We start from the raw sequence: 12,966 nt of genomic DNA on the forward strand, positions 1-12,966 counted from the left end.
ATATATCAGTTGCACAGAAGTTGCTGATTTATCAAATAATTAACTGTTGAGTTCTAACAAAAAAAGAAAGAAAACCAAAGATACATTTTCAGAAAACTGCATGAACACCGCTCCACAGAAATACTAACAAACCTCTTCATCTTGGCTGTCTATGATTATAAGATCTCCTCCCTGCAGCTGACAGAAATCTCTGGATTCCTTCCATGTTTTGAATTCATTTGATTTCAAGGGGAAGTAGTAACATACAGGGTTCATTAAAATCCATCCTGCAGGACAGTGTTTGCAGCCATCGCCTGTTTCCAAAAAATAATACCACCATTATAGAAAATTATGAAACAAATCATTGTGCTTTTACAATTTTATCATATACATAAATAATGAAACCGGTCTTACTAAACATTGATAAGCGTGTTCTCATGGTTTCAATTTCCTTTGTAACTTTTTCAATCTGACTTTTATAGTCATTGCTTCGTTTCGTCTGGTGTTCAAGCTCCCAGTTGGTTTGTGTCTGACGGCTCATCTCGCTGTCCAGCTGCTTCCTGGCATCCTTCATGGTTTCCACTGCAGTCTTGTAAGTGTCCTGGAGGTCGACCAGCTCTTTGCTGATGCGTTCGGTATCATCGAGCGTGAGGTGAGAATCTGTGAGTTTGTAATCTGCAAGTGTTGAAGACTGTTACTTTTCTTATTCTTTAGTAACACTATTATAAATCAGTTGATCTGACAACATTGTACATCATCAGTTTTATTTAGAAATGTTATTGTAAATTTCCAAGATTTGTACAAATCATTGTAGCAGCAGTACAATGAATCAATAAGCAGGCTGACAGCAAATTACTCGCCTCAGTACATTTAATCATTATGTCCATGTTGTAGCACATAGAAATGTTTAGTCACAGACAGACACATTTTCCCTGTAACTGTGCCTTCGCTCTAACTTTTGTTGAAAATGTGATTTATGTAATGCTTTTGCTTAATAGTAAACAGAAATATTTGTCTTTTTCAACATCCTTAGAAATGCTGTTCAACAGCTGTCACCAAATGGAGCACTCTAAACTCTGCACTGGAAAAATATTCCTTACTTCACCTGTGATCACACACTTTGGTTTTCCAGTGCAAATGAAGCTGGCAGAGGAATGGCAAAGGAAAGGAAAGACCTCACTGAGCGACAAAGATGAGGACAAAAGCTGGTGATGATTCAGTGCAGCTGGTCTCAGGGGATGAAGCAAAAGCCTGATCACCAAAAACAAGGTGAGTTTAATGTTATGATTTATTTTACTTTTTCAAGATATGTTCAATGTATGTTACTTTAATTATATAATGCTCAAGTCATTTTCCACCTCAATTTTCTCAATATTAAACCTTGTAGCTTTATTCATTTTATTTTTGGCTTAAAAGTAAACAAGAGCAACAAAAAAACCCTAACTTTTTAAAATTTCTTTCTGTTCCTCTTTGTTCCTCTGAACACATCCTGACCAGGCTGAATGAGACGGGGGAAGTAAACAGCGATACATTCACCCAGACTGCTGATGTTCCTGTATGAACTGAGAAACTTTGAACATCCAAGAAAAAGCTGAGGTTATTTTCTTTACAGCTCATATGGATCTTGATTGACTGAACATTCAGACTTTATTCTGGACTTTGCTACGGAGAGAGGTACCAACATGTGTGAGCACATGTGTACACACACACAGCATCTCACTTCATGCTTGCCCTTCCCCTAGACTCTTGTGTCACTCAGCAGTTTGTCGTATTATTGTCTTATTTGTTGAAATTTAGGGTCCATGAGCACAAGCAGGGATTTTTGCTTGATCTCATTCTCAGAGGCCTCGCTAATATTTAATGGTCGTGAAATATGTCAAACTTTTCTCCATCCCTAAAGTTAAACAGCTGAGAGCATCTTTAGCACAGCAGAGAAAAAGATGTGCACCATCAACCGGAGTTTAAGTGATCCATTTAAGTGATCCTTATGCCTTTGCTGCTGATGAAAAGTTTGCATCAGAACAAGCACTTCTAATTGTACACTGTAAAAAAATATTGTAGAATTTACGGTGAATTACTGGCAGCTGTGGTTGCCAGAATTTCACCGTGGAAAATATAGTGATAATGCAGAATACATAACGGTATACTTGTTGATAAATGTAAAATTCACAGTGAACTTTGGTTTTTGTACAATTATTACATTGAAATAAAAAACTATTATAAAGTAAACCAGTTAAAATACATTTTAATAAGCTTGTTTACCGTCTCCTATTGACAAAGCACAGAAGAGCTGTATAATACAAGACATGCCTTTTTATTCAAAAGTTCATATTTACATGAAATTATTGGCAGCTGTTGCAGCCAGAATGTTGTCTAAAAAGATTAAGGTCCAACAAATGAGGTAATAAACATAATAGGGCTAATAGAAAAATTAGAATAGAATAAAATTGTTTTAAAATTTGTCATAATTTGCTAGAAACATTAATAAAAACCAGTAGAGACAATGATTAAATTAAACAGTTAATATCCATCCGCTTCCACTTATCCTTTTTCAGGGTCGCGCTGGAGCCTATCCCAGCTTTCATGGGGCGAGAGGCGGGGTACACCCTGGACAGGTCACCAGTCTGTCACAGGGCTAACACACAGGGACAGACAACCATTCGCACTCACATTTACACCTATGCAATTTGGATTAATCAATTAACCATGCAAACTCCACACAGAAAGACCCCGGCCTGATGGTGGAATTGAACTCAGGACCTTCTTGCTGTGCAGCAACAGTGCTAACCACCGTGCCACCGTGCTGCCCTAAACAGTTAATATTTAATAATCAAATTAATGACTAAAAAGGCACTGATCTAATTAATATCAAACTTAATACAACCAACCAACAAAATTTAAAACACTTGATACTTGCAGTGGTTGGCAAAGATTCTTTTTATCCAGATTGATAGTAGAGGGCTTTCAAAACAGTCTCTGATGGTGTCTGAGGAACTGGAACAGGTTTTGGATCCAGTGTGTTTGAGCACTTGCATGTTGTTCTTCAGATGCTCGGTGTACATTAGCGTTCTTTCCTTGCAGTCTGAAAGCAAATACAAAGCACAATAAAGCAAACTGCCCATTTCAAAAGCAAATATACAATCTTACATCTAATAGAGCTGACACAATTAATCGTATAATGATTTACAATTGTGATGCATTGCAATGCGGACATAAAGCATTCTTAATCCATTCAGAAGAAAGTAATCGATTATTAAATACGGTCCCGATCAAAAGTTTAAGACCACTTGAAAAATGGCAAAAATCATCTTTTGCATGGTTGGATCTTAACAAGGTTCCAACAACATGCAACAAGCAGAAATGGGAATGAGACAAAACATTTAACTTACATTTCACAAACTTAAACTGGGACAGGCTGTTTTACAGCTGATCAAATGTTTAGGACCACATGCCTTTAAAAGGCCAAATCTGTGCAAAACTGTGGATTCATTGTCATTTTCTGTCAGGTAGTCAGACTGTCAGGATGTTCTGATGGCAAAAGCAAAAAAAAATTTCCTTTTTGAACATGGTCGGCTTGTTGAACTGCATAAGTAGGGTCGCTCACAGCGCGCTATCGCTGCTGAGGTGGGATGCAGTTAAGACGGTCATTTCCTAAATAATCCTGGGGGTTATGGAACAAAAACGTGAAGTGGAAGACCTAAAAAATCCTCAACCCAAATTAAGGCCATTAGTGGTGAAGAGCTTCAAAAAAAAAATTCTCTGATGAGAAAAAAATATAACCTTTTTTTTTCTCCTGTAAAAAAATGCAACCTTGATGGTGCTGATGGCTTCCAACCTTACTGGCATGACAAGCAGATCCCACCTGAGATGTTTTCTACGCCCTACAGACGAGGGGGCGCCACAATGGTCGGGGAGATGCTTTTTCCTTCAGTGGAACAATGGAGCTTCAGGAGGTGCAGGAGTGTCAAAAGGCTGCTGGCTATGTCCAGATGATGCAGAGAGCATTCCTCATGACTGAGGGCCCTCATCTGTGTGGTAACGACTGGGTTTTTCAACAGGACAACGCTACAGTACACAATGCCCGTAGGACAAGGGACTTCTTCCAGGAGAATAACATCACTCTTTTGGACCATCCTGCGTCTTTCCCTGATCTAAATCCAACTGAGAATGGACAACAGTTCCAGACAGTAGACACCCTTCGTGTGGCCATCTTCACCACTTGGAGAAATGTTCCCACTCACCTCATGGAAACGCTTGCATGAAGTGATCAACAAGAACAGCGGACCAATTAATTATTGAGTTCAAGTTTGGAACTTTCTGTTTTGGGGGTTTACCCATGTTTTCTGGAGGTGTGGTCCTAAACTTTTGATCAGCTGTAAAACAGCCTGTTTCAGTTTAAGCGTTGTCTTTAATAAATTGCATGCTCAAAAAATGTTTTGCTTCACTCCTATTTCTTCTTGTTGCATGTTGAAGCTCTACTTGGAACCTTGTTAAGATCCAACCATGCAAAGTATGATTTTTTGCCATTTTTCAAATGGTCTAAAACTTTGTTATTTTTAGGTTGTACAATTTGTTTTCGTCAGCCACATACATCACAGTGGACCAACACGTGCAGCCTGTGTTCAGACAAGTTTTGAGCAATAAAAAAAAGTAGCTTATATGTGACCTCCTTTATTTGTTGATGAAAAGAAAAAAAACTGAAATGAAGTTATCAAGATGCATTGGGAAAAAAATATTATTTTTTGGTGCAAAATGTCTGTAGTTTTCTAATAAAATCTCTGTTACTGAGCCTCACAGGTTCTTTTCTTCTGCTGTTGTGCATCACATGCCAGCAGTGCCTTCGCACATGCGCGATTTATTTGCAGTCTGGATGCAGTGGGGTGAAAGTCATCTGTTCCATCTTCCACTCTGTCACCAATTATGAGAGGCAACAGCTTTAAAAAGTTCCAGTTTTGTTTGTGCTGAGAATTTGTTGAGGACTGACCTCACACGGCTTTGAAGAGGTACCAGAGTCAGAGTATTTAAACTGTTTAATGCTCCAATTCAGAATGGAGTGGGTGAACCATTCTTTTTTTTCACAAAAAAATTTAAGAAACAGCGCAACATCATATGACAAAATGCCATAAAAATCTTGTGTCCTAATCAAAATGGCAAACCTGGCTGACAGATGTGAAAAGATTTTAAACAGTTGAAAACTGACTCAAACTTTACTCCTTCTATATCTGGTGTACCTTCAGTCTTGAGGTGTTCAACAGGAGAGTTGTACATCTCTATGGTGTATTCTGCTCCACACTGATTTGGATCACCACCCTGAAAAACAGATTGCGTCATTAAACAGTATCTACAGAAATGATGTGTACGACGAAAGCAGAAGCCACCAGTGCAATGTGAGCCCAAATTATCTACAGCATGCAAAACATGGTTCCTTTAATGACCCCAAACCAAAACAGCTAGTCACACTAGTTACTGGTTACCTAATAGTATTACAGATTATTAACAAGTATGTTTTAATGAGATATGTTGGTTGAGATTGTGTGCTTTTTGGGGGTTTTCTGATAAGAAAATTATCCTTAGATCCTTTTTTCAATCAGAGTTCAATTCTATTAAAAGACACGGATGACTCTAAAAACGTCCCAGCTGAAATGTTGAGTGACTTCACTCAGATGACACTAAGTGACACTGAAGGAAAAGGTCCGCACAGCCTCACCTGCCTTCCGGTCATTGCGCTCTACATCAATACAAAACACTGGAATGCGCTCCCTCTTTATGTCGTCATCGTAGAAATCAATGTACGGGATTGTGATGTTCCAGGCTGAGAGGTTTCGCGGGGTGCTCGGGGTGGAGGCCGCCTGCATAGGGGGGTCATCTTCCAGCACTATCATGGCTTTCTCCACCTTGAATAGAAGGAAGTGAGAGTGGTTGAGGTCAAGGCTTTGCGGAGTACACGATAGATGAACAACACGACCACTTTTATGCTGCAAAACACACAAAGGTAGAGGCCTGACTTTAATTTCTTTGACTTCTTTTGTTCTTTGTGTATGGGTTCTTTTTACCTTAATCATATAATCTACTCCTATCAAAATTACTATTAAATTGAACAGCAAATGTGAAGATCAGGGACAACTAAACACAAAAAAGGTGACTGAGACCTGACCACAAGTAAGGGAAGTGCAACGTATACACAGGATATCCCCTTACAATAAATGCGGAACAAGGAATTAACAGAGTAAAGACAGTAAAGTGCTGTAACAGACTGTGTTTGAAGTCACAGCAATATAAATTTACAAAAGCTCTTAAACTAGCGGATTTTCATTCATCTGACACTTTTTAAAAAAAAATTTCTTTCATTTAAGGTGGATATTTAGTCATTTTCGCAGGTCGTCTTTGTGGTTTCACAGGGAAACTCTTGCTCTTTAAAATCAACACTATCTACTGTAAAACAGGCAAATTCATGGACTCCACCTCAGAAAACGCCAGAACCCAAACGTTGGATTTAAATATTGGAAAAATAGACACATTTTATTATGCCTGAAGAAATCGGCAAAAACAAGCTTTGTCAAACTCGGCAGAGTCGGCAAATTGCACTGAAAACCTTGAAGATTTGCCCATAAGGTAGAATTAATAGACTATGTGGCTTTGTTTTCTTTACTCACCAACGCCACCATGTGGGAATTACTTCAGGAGACCCTCAATATGACTTGAAGACTCTGTTTGCAGTTACTTCTAATAATAGATCGTGGCTCAAGAGTTGGGAGTTCGCCTTGTAATTGGAAGGTTGCCGGTTCGAGCCCCGGCTCGGACAGTCTCGGTCGTTGTGTCCTTGGGCAAGACACTTCACCCCGTTGCCTACTGGTGGTGGTCAGAGGGCCCGGTGGCGCCAGTGTCCGGCAGCCTCGCCTCTGTCAGTGCGCCCCAGGGTGGCTGTGGCTACAACGTAGCTTGCCATCACCAGTGTGTGAATGGGTGCGTGAATGGGTGAATGACTGGTTATGTAAAGCGCTTTGGGGTCCTTAGGGACTAGTAAGGCGCTATATAAATACAGGCCATTTACCATTTGACACGCTGCTTTAAATTTGACATGCAGTTTAACCCTAAAAAGCAACTATCACCACGTGAGCATTATTTTATACACTATCATCATCTTATAATGAATGTTTAGGCCATTTTTAGATGTGCCTTACCATATCATCCTCCCCCTCTACCAGCCCATAGGATGGCAGCATGGCTCCTTCCATCGTTGTGCTCTTGAACACTCCTTTGATCTTACTGCCAATGCGGCTAATCCCAAAGGACTCGCCCCTCTTAGACGTACTCCTGCAGTTCAAACAAGGAGGCTATTAAACACGGAGCAAAGGAGGAGATGCGCTTGGCTTCAGCAAAGCACATGCAGCTTCAGAGAGGTGACAGAGCAGGGACTATAGGGAAGAAGAAGCAGCTTACTGTATCATGGGAGGTGAAAGTTAATCTAGCCAAACCAATGACAACATTTAACTTCACAGTCATCTTACAATAAAATGCCTGGGTTGCTGGTAAAGCGCTGCAGAGCCACAAAAACACACACACACACAACAAAGCGCTGAGCAGTGATGGACAGATGTGTAGCTTGGAGGGGATATTTTCAGGGTGTAAAAAACGCTGATGATGATCAGTTACCTGACAACCGATAAAAAGCACACAACATCACAGGTGCTCTGTGTGAGTGCCGGTTTGCTCACGTAAAATAAAAATCACCACATGACGCACAGAGATACGCCTACTACACAAGAAGCCGAGCACAGAAAAAGTGGCTGCGGTGTCGAAAACGAGACTGGAGGAAACAAAACGACAAATTAAAACAGGATCCCGTGCATAGACCCCACCATGCAGGCGTCCGGCTGGGACTGGGGTCACATGGGTGTGAAACTGGATAGCATGACATCACACTGAGCGACCTGTGACAGACAGATGGACCCTGACTTACTTGGGTGATGAGTGGCGGTGGGATAGCGAGCCATACGGGAAGTTTGTGAACATGGACTGGGCATGGAGGGAGTTAGAAGATGCAGGTGAAGAGCTGCCAGAGGCGGTGAACAGTGAGGACGGGGACTCGGGGCTCCAGTCCCAGGAGCTAAAAGCAGAACAGGGTCACATCCCCACGGCCAAGAGGAGGGAGCGGCTCGTGGATCATACCAGGGCAGGCAGTATGGTGGTCACAGAATCAGAGTGGACATACGGTCACAGACGCAGGCACGATGGTGGAAATACACAGATGCTTCTGCTCCGCGGCTGCTGAGTGACCCCTCCCTGCTGAGGGACTCTCCTCAGCTCTTTCTGGGATAGTGGCACGGCTGCCCCTCTGTTGGTCTTCCTTGGTCTCTTGTGTTCTGGGGGCCTCTGGATGTTGTGGAGTTTTGATCTCCTCCATACCTGCTTCATGCCCTGGAGGACGGGGCAGTGGCTCCCCCACACCCTCTAGCAGATCATTACATGAAGGAACCTTTTAAAAAGAAGCGCGTTCATGCTCACAGGTGTACACACGGGTGCTCACACACACAAACCACACCCTTTTTGGCTCCTACCTCAGAGCACACTGTGCGCTGTCGATCTTACGTGCTGCACAATAATGTTTAATATTTAGTATTTACTGTCATATTCCCATATATCATCGTGATGTTGTTTATTCTATTACTCTCGTTTTCTTCTGCTTGTTTTCTTTTTTCTTTCTCAACAGGTGATCGATATATGTATTTTTTTGTCTGCTTATTCTGTTGGTTTTTGTTTTTTGCCCTTTTTCTCCGTCCCTCTTCTCAACTGTTTTTCTTTCCCCCAGTCAAGTCTATCCCGTATTCAACAAGTGAAAATAAAATAAACAATAAAAGGTGAATCAAACAGACCATTACGGCAAGGCTGGGATGGTCCATTTGGTAAAGTAAATCCATTGGGCATCTTTCTTCGCCTTTAGACAATAATTCTGATGGCAAAAGAGCCAAACGGGACAGGCAAAAAAACGAAAAAAGGAAATACACAGATGGGCGTAATGGGCAGACAAACGGGCAGAGGTGGAGAAGGTTTCTTAATTGCAGGTATGGAGGGAGGTTAGCCTCGAAACTGGTCACATGTGATTGTGGGCTGCGAAAGCAATTATATGCTATCCCATCTATCGTTTTGAGTAGCGTAATTTATGCTGCTTTGGAAACTGCCTTTATAACAAGTTTGCTTTCAGGTGAAACAGAAAATGAGTTTTCCTTCATTTTAATTCTCTCATTTTGGATATAATGCTTTTATTAGCTTTATCTGCTTATAGGCTTACTGGTGACACATGCTATGATTAGCTCATAAAGGTCAGTTTACTCAGTGTTCTCTCTTTTTGCAGCTACAGCACACTCACCAAATAAAACATGTATTTAGGGGTGAAATGAGATGAGTGCTAAAAGATTATATATCATTATCGTAGTATCAGCTAGTGCTTATGAAACTGAAGCCCTCCTTGACGGCTCGGCCCCAGGCAGGGCACAGTGATTCTGTTAAAAAAAAGAAAGGCAGCACATTCCTTATGGAGCATCATCTTCTCTGAATCCAACAGCTCAGGGCACAGAATCCTGTCGTTGAACTCCTCTGAGAAGTTCAGAGAGTCAGACATCAATACGTCACAGTGATAGGTTAACTCTGCAACCCATGAGTGGTAATTTTTCCTGATAATTTCAGATGGGGTGATGAAAAGCTGTTGACTGACAGAACTGAGTAATTAAGGTAACAAGAACTATTAACAACTACTAACAATTTAGAGAAAAAAATTGAATACTTGCCAACTGCGAGGCAGAATTGGAGGACATGGACAGCGCCTTCTTGCTTTAGGAAGTTCATAAAACGAAAGAGAAGATCTTGCTGTTCTTGAATTTCCTTCAACTCCAGCTTTAGCACCTGATACAAAAGCAGGAAATAAGAGAACGAAGCAATAAAGACGTAGTGCTGCATAGTGTCACAAATGACACTATTCTCATGGTAGAATCATGCTGTGCATTCATGTTGTGACTTAATTGGGTAAATATATGGTTGCAGTGCATGGGCTTTACTTCCAGAGCAGTCAGTTACCTGCAGTCTGTGGCCTTGGGCGGCAGGATGTAAGGGAACAGTATCTCAGTCAGCTTCCTGAGGTAGAGAAGCTCATCTCTGCGACTGCGAAGAGCCACGTGGAGATCAGGACCATATTCCTCCAGGGCAGCTTGTTGAAGATGCTCTATGTTTTTTACTGAAAAGAAACCAAAAAACATTTTTTATGATAAAAGAAATAAAAAACAAACTGCTCTGTGTGATTATATCTGCCATACCCTTCTGCCTTGCTTTGCTAATAATTTCAATGTGCTTCATGGAGACTTTAAGGAGCTTTTATGTGATGAGAGATGCCACATCCACCTAAGAGAGAGAGACAAGTTTATTTGAAAATGATGAAGATGAGTTTAAAACATTCAAAGTTTTTATCTTTATAGAGTCTAAGTTTCACCTTCTGAGTCCGACGAACCAGCACAGCTGCAGAGAAACGCAAGGTCACTCTCAGCTCGTCGACAAACGCCTCGTGGTCTGTGATGTCTCTGAAAGGAAAAAGAAATCTGTCCCCTCACGTCACAGGACACAACACAGTTTGAACTCGGAGGAAGGATACAAGAAACTCTTACCTGTACCAAGGATATACAAAATTTTCCAGAACAAGCTCTAGAATCTAAAATAAAAACAATAGATTTTATTGTGCCATAATTTGATAGATTAATTTAATGTTTATTTAAAAATAATAACGTGTTTAACGAATATGTATATTACCTCTGAGAGTGAGGCATCCACTTTAGAAGGAATTTTCAGGTCAAGCCATGGCTGATAGTTTTCCAGTAACAGAGTCGGTCTATAAATATGATCAAAATTGAAAAAAAAAAGAAATGAAATAGAAAAAATTCAGTCTGACCACTAGATGGCACTGCTAAATCTCCCATGACCTAATAAGTAGGTAACTTATTGTTGTCAACCCAGTTTTATATATATATATATATATATATATATATATATATATATATATATATGTACACACACACACACACATATATATAGCATACGTAGTAACACAGTGATATGGACTTGGTCACAGATAACCTGTAAACAACGTCAGGCATTAAGCATTTATTATGCTAAATATATAACTGCTGCTGAAATAGATATAAGGTTTCAATGAAACACAAGTCAGCTTCTGTCCAGTCTACGACCATTGCACAACAGCATAACCACGTCACTCACCTGTGCCTTTTGCACTTGATTTTTCCACAAACAGCACAGCTGTGGTCCAGCGGAAACAGCTCCTGCTGGTACGACTACAAGATAAAGTCAATAGCAAAGATTATGAACCGCTGCTGCTTTTGTGCCTTTTTATTCATCATCATCAATGTGTAAGTAAGCAATGGCATGCTTCCAACAAGTGATAGACATTACATATATTTCGCACATAAGTACTGACATCATATTCAGTACTTACTTTTGACAGTTCACTCTTCGGCCGCTCCCTTCTGCCGTATTTTGCGGCTGCATTATCCACACCCACCGCCGCGCTATGGATTGTGGGATATATGGGACCACGAAGCGTGCACCGTGGCATATACAGCTAAGGGTTTCCTTCCCAGGAAGGTGAAGCTGCGCACGCTCAGTCGTGCGTGTGCAGTTTTAGATTCTGAAGCGTTATTCTGACTCCAAGGCGTCTACGCTGATGACGTAAGAGTGGTTATTTGTTTGGAACCAGCATAGAAATGGGGATCGTGTAGATGGGTCATAAATCACATCTTGTTATAATTACACAAAATGTGTGCTAAACCCCCAAACCGTTCCTTTTATACCTGACTTTTAGGACCTCCAAGCCTGTAGTTACGTTCATTATCAGTTAGAGCCCCTCCTCATTCTTTTCTCCTTCTTCTTCTTTGGTGCAACCCAATAAATACAGTGTACCCCTTTGGCCTCTCCCCTTTTCTACAATTCTCCTGGGAGAGGTGGGTGTCATTTCTTTCCAACACTTTAAAACACATATAATTCATATTTAGCCACCCTGATGTTTCTGATTGCGATTTTAGTTCAATTATTGTTATTATTAAGCCTGTTTTTTTGTTAGATGTTATAAGTGTGTAGTATGTGTGTATTATAAATGTGTTTTAGGCGCCATAAATGCTAGCATGAATATATACTCCTTGCTAGCTTGGAAGCTGTGGTGGGTTGAGCTAACCCTCTTCCCCACTGTTTGTATTTGGTCGTAGGAGCTGGAGCGGGCAAATTATTTACTTGGAGGCCTTTCTTTCTTTTACCTTTCTTATCAGACAGAACGCATAGTCATGCCGCTCGGAAGAACCGCCTTAATCGGGCTGGCTGTCGGGGCCACGGCCAGCTTGGTTGCCTTCCTTTACAGGCTCTGGGACAACAGGAGGATACGGCCAGCGGATGGAGGAGCGCTGCTGGGGGGACACGCTGGATGCCCAGGATAGGCTGGCACTGACCTCAGCTGCCCAGGAGAACCATGAGCTACATGGTTGCCCAGGATTCAATTTAACATGAACGTCACTGAATGTTTAGTATCACGTCTTTCTTATAGCGGTGATGGCCAGGCTAGTGTTGTTCCAGAAAGGGACGATGTGTAGGACCTTTGCTTAGATTGTAAGGAGACTGCAGTCAACAGGTTTTCTCAAGGGGCTATAATATATAATTTCATATAGAAAATATAAATTATATATTATAGCCCCTGGCCGAGTATGTATGTATGTATGTATATATAGATATAGAGATATATAGAGATATATATATATAGAGATATATCTATCTATCTATATCTATATATGTATATATGTATATATATATATATATATATATATATATATATATATATATATAGAGAGAGAGAGAGAGAGAGAGAGAGAGATATATAGAGATATATATATATATACGTATATATGTTGATATGTTGGATAGATTGTAAGAACTCATTTACAA

The 12,966-nt window shown here is 40.7% G+C and overlaps 1 long non-coding RNA gene and 1 pseudogene across 2 annotated transcripts; one reads left to right on the top strand and one right to left on the bottom strand.

Moving 5' to 3' along the window:
* The first annotated feature begins 138 nt into the window (after positions 1-138).
* On the top strand, positions 139-2,638 carry LOC112843140 (uncharacterized). Of its 2 annotated transcripts, none has more exons than XR_003215287.1 (3): positions 139-631; positions 1,013-1,248; positions 1,477-2,638. It is a non-coding gene; the product is annotated as an uncharacterized LOC112843140 (long non-coding RNA). The 2 variants fall into 2 exon arrangements; XR_003215288.1 differs by having other exon boundaries at positions 1,112-1,248.
* Positions 2,639-2,841: 203 nt separating this feature from the next.
* Positions 2,842-12,690, bottom strand: LOC102078081 (sorting nexin-14-like; annotated as a pseudogene).
* Between the last annotated feature and the right edge of the window lie 276 nt (positions 12,691-12,966).

Source organism: Oreochromis niloticus, linkage group LG19, assembly GCF_001858045.2.
Source record: "Oreochromis niloticus isolate F11D_XX linkage group LG19, O_niloticus_UMD_NMBU, whole genome shotgun sequence".
Lineage (NCBI taxonomy): Eukaryota > Metazoa > Chordata > Actinopteri > Cichliformes > Cichlidae > Oreochromis > Oreochromis niloticus.